The following is a 7500-nucleotide window of genomic DNA, read 5'->3' on the forward strand; positions in this document are numbered from 1 at the left end:
ATTCATTTTGTCACCAATGACGAGAAACATATGTATAGCACAACAACACCATCATCTCCAAGAATAATCCGATCAGGTAATAAAATATCAAACACAGACGGAGATGTTGCGTAAATTTCAGCTAATCCTTTACCTTCTATGTTTTATGACATCTTCTAGGTTATATATTGGTGACTTTAAGACCTGTTTTATGTTTAAATAATGTTTTGTATCAAAAATAACATAAATTCACATGGGAAAAGCTAGACAGGAAAATTCTACAAACAACTCATGTTTCTGATCATAAACTAAAGTCTTATTCACGTCTTGTTTACCAATATTGAGATATTGTTTTGATAATGTAAATATATCATGATTTAATCTCATGTCAAATTGTGAGCTTTGGACAATTTAAAACGTTCTTTCTTCGTCTATAAGAAAATAATTTTTAATGACTATTTTTCTTCTTCAACATTCCTTTTTTTATCTTATTCAATCTCACACCACCATCTGTTGCAATTCTGTTGTTCTATACAGCTTTGTGGTCTTGTGGTATGACAACCACCTTCGTAACGGTAAGGTCCTTGGGTCCAGTCCAATCAGACGGCGCAACTTTGAATTCATGGGAAAGGCCCTCTACTCCCATTCTATCACCACACTCGGGTGTAAATTGAGTAATTTGTCGCTAACAGAGTTATCTATCTATTCATTTATTTTTCTATGTATCTATTTATATATCTGTTTAAATCCATCTATTTATCTATCAATCAATCAACCAATCTATCTATCTATCTATCTATCTATCTATCTATCTATCTATCTATATATATATATATATATATATATATATATATCTATTAATTTATATTTCTTCTATCTAATCTAATCTATCTATCTATCTATCTATCTATCTATCTATCTATCTATCTATCCACTAATTTACATCCCTACACCTCTCGCTCCCTCCTTTTTTGTGGCCGTCTTTTAGTATAAATCCATGCACATTTTTAACTTTTAAACAATGTATTGACTTTCATCAATCTTAAATGATCGCATGCAGATATCATGTAATTAATTATATAAATAATTCAATCTTTAAAAAAGGATCATTTTGTCTTTTTGAATTCTTAAAAAATGTAAATACGTCATGAATAATGTGGTGTAAAAATAATCTAACGTAATAGTTATGGAAAGAAGGTAAATACTAAATACCAAACGTTTCGGGTTCAAAACCTTTTCTCGGTAAATCAAAAAATAACCAGTTAAAACGTTAATAGATTAGTTATTTTCGGATAAATGGGAGGAATGTTCTTGAATGTCTAGCCGGGATATAAAATAGACATAGTCTAGCTTTCGGTTACTAGAGAAATAACATATTGGTGTTTTCCGAATTGTCTTTTGAAATATTGGGAAAATAATATCATCCAAGATAATACATTTCACACAGTGGGTAACATTTAAAAATAATAAACCTGAGCATTTATATCGCGCAATATCCACTAAACGTGCTCAAAGTGCTTTACAAATAGTCTCCAGCCAGCAGCAATACTTAACATTTAGGACGAGATATGGCTCCCTGTGAGGCGATATTAAAAGGTTATTTTTCGGTCAGAGACAACGCTATTAACAACCCGGTACTCATTTTACACCTGTGTACGATGCGAGAATGAGAGTAAAGAGCTTTTTCAAAGAACACAACTATGTACCGCTCGGATCGTGACTCGAACTGTAAACCTTTCCACCCGAAGGCAAGTGTCATACCACTAGACCACAATGCATCAGAACAGTTTCATACCTTGGACTATAGATTCAACTATAAATATCTAAATCACCCATAATACTATCCATTAGAGATTGTAAGTTACATTTATATTATTCCAATCAGATTACATCCGTTATAAATCATATATTTGATATATTGATCTTTTACTGCAAATTACGATGTAATAAATCGTCAATTTTTAACAACGGCGATACATCAAACCATTATTATTGATAAGATGTACGATTTCAAAATGGAAAATTAATTTGTTTGTGTCCAAAAAGGAAGTATTTAAAACATGGGATATCATTTATATTTATTCTAATCCTTTTTGACAATCAGGAATCCACAATACTATAAAAGCACGCCGTGTAAGAGTGAGCGGTACCCATCTCCTCGGAGCAGAAGAAGAAAGACTTCATCTTGTGAGTATAATCTTAACTCTCTCAAGTACATATACATGGAAAATCGAACAAATTTGTTCAATTTTCAATGAGGGTGAACTCGAGAGAGTTAAATCTTTTTACTTGATAAGTTTCTTTTTGAAAATGAAAATAGTAAGGACTTTGTGCGGCTATGTGGCCTTTTGTTATTCACTCGCTTTTGGATCGGAAGGTCCTGGGTTCGAACTTCAATTGCCGCATGGTTGACACCATGGGAAAGGCTCATTACTCACATTCTCCATCGTACTCAAATGTAAAGTGAATACCTGACCTTTTTCTGTCTACAAAAAAAAAATGTAATATCGCCTAATAGGCTTCATGACGCGTTCCACATTTTACACGACGCTTTTGGTAAGGGACTTGTTTTAAAAGCGCTTTGAGTACGTTTAACTTTTCTCTCCCCTCGCCCCCCCCCCTCTCTCTCTCTCTCACTCTCTCTCACTCTCTCTCTCTCTCTCTCTCTCTCTCTCTTTCTCTTTCTTTCTCTCTTACACACATATTCAACACACGAAAGCAAACACTCACAGGCCATGTCTGGGTCGTAATAATTGTCATCATATTATTGTCTGTTCGGTAGGTACATGTAGAATTTGTAATGCTCATAATTATACCAGTAAAAACGCACACACACACACAAAACTTATATAGCGCATTATCCACTAAATGTGCTAACAGGGCTTTACAAAGGACCCCCGACCAACAGCAACACGTGAGATGTAGAACGAGACATGATGCCTGAGAATGAGTAGGAGGAGTCGGAGATGAATTAGGGGAGGTGGAGGGGGTAGGTGGAGAGAAAGTGATAGAATATGAAAAAGAGGGGTGTGAAATTACGAGAATGATTGGTACAAGTAATAATTCTTATTCTCTCCTTTTTCGATAGGACTATTTTCAAGTTCTACTTTGGTTAACCAACTCAATATCAAGTATGCAGAAAGCAGCTTTTCTCGCTCTTGGTGAGTACAGGTTTTATCTTTTGTCATAGAGGAAAAGTCATTAAAGTAACTCTGTGTAAAAACAAAAGTATTCCAAGCAGCTTTTCTCGCTCTTGGTGAGTACAGGTTTTATCTTTTGTCATAGATGAAAAGTCATTAAAATAACTCTGTGTAAAAACAAAAGTATTCCAAAAAGGTCATTTTTGAACCCCTCCCGATGAAAAGCTACAGGTGATTATATCACGTTTCCAAATGACAATTTGCGATGTCCGATTATAGAATATTAAAATATTATGGCTGATGACCGGTTTATACTATCAGTTGAAATTCAATTTATAAAAAAGCAAAGTCTAATCTGTTTTGACGTACAATAAAAGATTTTTCACTTTCACATTTTTAATACTAAGTTGATTGTCGTCATATTTTGGACTTATCAAAATAACGCTGCTATATGTAGGGGGGGGGTTGATCTATATTAAATTTGGTCACATTGCAAAGTGTGCTCAAAATAACCCATATAGTCAATACGCACAACTTAGGTACCTATCAAACGCTTCTTTTTGTTTACATTCCAAGATTTATATACAGAGAGGATGGGCCCAATTTTTTTCTACCGTCGATCTGGATTTGTTATGTAATGTATTTATGTTTAATTATTTTTTGATCTGGGCTCAAGATGGGTTTAGAGTATTTTGTTCTTTTTGAAGCTGTTATATTCATTTTTGTTGGTTACTTTTTACTGTCTATAGCTTCGAGCAGCTTAGTTGCACTTTGACTGTTTTCTGTGACGAGAGATTGTAAAGAATATTATGTGATTAACATAACTGTTGTAATAATAAATGAAAGTCTATTCCTTGCATTCCATCTTATCTTGTGCTACTTTCTCAGTCTTGACCATGGCAGTCTGCTTTAACCAAGTACACGGCCAGAGATTGAGCGGTGGGCAATTTGGTGACCACACACAATGTGACTCGTCCAGTCAGTGTAATAACTATCCCGATGCTGATTGCTCGTAAGACACTGTTTATATCTTAATCATTATCACCACATACAAGAATCATATATATATATATATATATATATATATATATATATATATATATATATATAATATATATATATATATATTGATAGATAAATATATATACATATGTATATATAGATAAATATATATATATATATATATATATATATTATATATATATATATATATATATATTATATATATATATATATATATAATCATCATCCTCATCACCATCTTCATCATCATCATCATCATCATCATCATCATCATCATCATCATCATCATCGTCATCATCATTATCATCATCATCATCATCGTCATCATCATCGCTATCAACATCTTCCGAAATGACATCGCCATTGCCCTCTTCAACAGAGACATTGTAATCCTTACCAAAATACTAAAATAATTACTACCATGATTATCTTTCTTATTATTCACAAATCAGCCAGCTATAGTATAAATGAGAGACAATTTTATCATGTCATACAAATTATTATAATAATGTATTTTCATCAAAAGTCATACAACTATAAACTATAGACTTTTTGGTCACAATTCAAATTGGCCAAATCCAAATTTTCAAATCTCGCATGCGCAGACTGCATAGATTATAATTCCAAACCACTTGATTAAATTTACACTACACAGCAGTGACAAAATAACCATTTTTTTCAAGACCATGAGTGAAATACATGGGAAAAAGGATTGTTTTAAAATACTAACAAATATAATTTACACAATATTTCAATTAGACTTAGAAATTGTAGTAGTAACAAATTTCCATATTCATTACACAAAATTACACATATTTAAATAAAACATAAAAAGCCAGGAAAGATACTGATGAATAAAATCAAATTGACTAACCAAAAGTTAATATCTCAACCAAAATAATATTACTGATAGTAATATTAATGAATAATAATAAAATAATAATAATATAAATAATAATAATAATAATAATATAATAATAATAATAATAATAATAATAATATAATAATAATAATAATAATAATAATAATAATAATAATAATAATAATAATAATAATAATAATAATAATAATAATAATAATAATAATAATAATAATAATAATAATATAATACAAATAAAATTAAAATATAATATAAGTAATAATAAATATTTATAATAGAATAAGTATAATAGTATAGTAATTTACCAATAAAAGTCGAATATTGCAGGCGTTGAATACAAGTTAATAGTAGTAGTAGTAGTAGTAGTAGTAGTAGTAGTAGTAGTAGTAGTAGTAGTAGTAGTAGTAGTAGTAGTAGTAGTAGTAGTAGTAGTAGTAGTAGTAGTAGTAGTAGTAGTAGTAGTAGTAGTAGTAGTAGTAGTAGTAGTAGTAGTAGTAGTAGTAGTAGTAGTAGTATAGTAATGTAGTAGTAGTAGTAGTAGTAGTAGTAGTAGTAGTAGTAGTAGTAGTATTAGTAGTAGTAGTAGTTAGTAGTAGTAGTAGTAGTAGTAGTAGTAGTAGTAGTAGTAGTAGTAGTAGTAGTAGTAGTAGTAGTAGTAGTAGTAGTAGTAATAATAATAATAATAATAATAATAATAATAATAATAATAATAATAATACTTTATTGCATCCCAAAAAGGAAATTTTTTGTACAGACGTGTTATAATTTACACATAAGATAAAAATACAATGGAAATAGGATGTATATATATAAAAAAGGAGCAGCTCTATAACCAGAGCTGCGCTTTATAATATGAATAATTTCAACACTGTAAAATAGTTAAAACTGTCACCATAAATTGAAAATTGAAAAGATTGCAAAACAAATAAATTAATAAATTAATATTTATATTTTAAAAAAGTAAAAATGAGAAATAATTATATAAAATGATTATTGCTTGTTGTTATAAAGCCTAATACTGGACGGCAGAAAAGATTTTCGGTGTCTCTCTGTTTTCGTTGAAATAGAGAAAGGGCGACCACTTCTTTCTGACATAATAATTGATGGTCTTAGTGGATGATACTGGTCATTTAATATTTTAGTTATTTTATTTATACAAAATTTCTCGTATAAAAGATCTACATCGTCAACATCATTTATATAGCGTTTAATGGATTTTTTAATATTTGAATTTATTTTGTTCCTTTCCACTGCTAAGCAATTGCCTCCCCAAGCTGTTATACAAAATGACAAAACACTTTCGATTACTGCTCTATAAAATAATGTGCAGAGGGTTTTATCTATTCTAAACTGAGAGTTTCGATAAAAATATGTACGTCTGCACATCTTATGCCTAATTATTTTCAAGTGTTCATCCCACTTGAGCCTGTCATCAATCGTTACACCAAGGTATTTGTAGTGAGGAACTCGCTGGACGAATTGGTCCTTTAATTTTAACGGTTCTATCGGTTCCTTCACTCTCCTAAAGTCAATCACTAGCTCCTTTGTCTTGCTTATGTTAAGCTCTAGGTGGTGGGCATCACACCAAGACACAAATCTATCAATTTCTTGCCTATAAGCCACTTCGTTGCCATTTGTTATGAGGCCTTGAAGAGCGGTGTCATCTGCAAACTTTATTAAAGGTACACTCAGGTTTTGACTTCTACAGTCATTCGTGTATATTGTGAATAATACAGGGGACAATACACAACCTTGAGGAGAACCAGTATTTGTAGTTATACAGGAAGATTTGTTTTGCCCTAATTGAACATATTGTGCTCTCTCCGTAAGAAATTCGAGCACCCAAGCAATTATATACTTGTTTAAATTCAGACTAGTCAATTTTTGAACAACCAACTGAGGTTGCATTGTATTGAACGCTGAAGAAAAATCTGCAAAAAGCAATCTGCAATAGCTCCTAGCGTGATCTAGATGCCTGTAGATGTTGTTTGTAAACAGCAAAATGGCATCCTCTACGCCACGTCCTGGTTTGTAAGCAAATTGATGACTATCACTCAATGGCATAAACTGATTCCTAATTTTAACAAGAACAAGTTTTTCTAAAGATTTCATGACTATTGAAGTCAGTGCAACAGGTCTGAGATCGTTCATAGTTTCAAGTTTTTCTTTTTTTGGAACAGGAATAATTTTTGAAGTTTTCCAAATTTCAGGGATTGAAACGCATTGGAGGGACCAGTTAAAAATATGTGTATAAATGGGGGAAAGCTGGTGGGCACATTCTTTTAATAGTTTTCCTTTCAATCCATCCGGCCCAGCAGCCTTCCTCTCGTTTAGTTTCGAAAATACGAATCTCGTTTCCTCTTCACTGACCTCAATAGTCATTTCATCTTCCAAAGCCCTGTCTAATTTATGTTTTTCATTTTCAATATCAAATTTGTTTGCTGTGTCGAAACGTGAATAAAATTTATTTAAAGTTTC

At 31.4% G+C, this 7500-nt stretch overlaps 1 protein-coding gene and 1 long non-coding RNA gene across 2 annotated transcripts in view; one reads left to right on the forward strand and one right to left on the reverse strand.

Annotated features, from left to right (window-relative positions):
• The window catches only part of LOC144966144 (uncharacterized), an 18076-nt gene extending 15015 nt beyond the window's left edge, over positions 1-3061 (reverse strand). Inside the window, exon 1 of the mRNA XM_078902261.1 lies at positions 3019-3061. The gene's annotated coding sequence lies outside the window, so the exon portion shown is untranslated. The remainder of the gene's footprint in view (positions 1-3018) is intronic.
• LOC144966145 (uncharacterized) overlaps positions 2079-7500 on the forward strand; it is an 8350-nt gene continuing 2928 nt past the window's right edge. Inside the window, exons 1-3 of the long non-coding RNA XR_013644165.1 lie at positions 2079-2166; positions 3068-3140; positions 4008-4131. This is a non-coding gene — a long non-coding RNA (uncharacterized LOC144966145). The remainder of the gene's footprint in view (positions 2167-3067; positions 3141-4007; positions 4132-7500) is intronic.

Source organism: Berghia stephanieae, chromosome 2, assembly GCF_034508935.2.
Source record: "Berghia stephanieae isolate SIO BIC M18660-M18661 chromosome 2, UCSD_Bste_1.3, whole genome shotgun sequence".
NCBI classification, from domain to species: domain Eukaryota; kingdom Metazoa; phylum Mollusca; class Gastropoda; order Nudibranchia; family Aeolidiidae; genus Berghia; species Berghia stephanieae.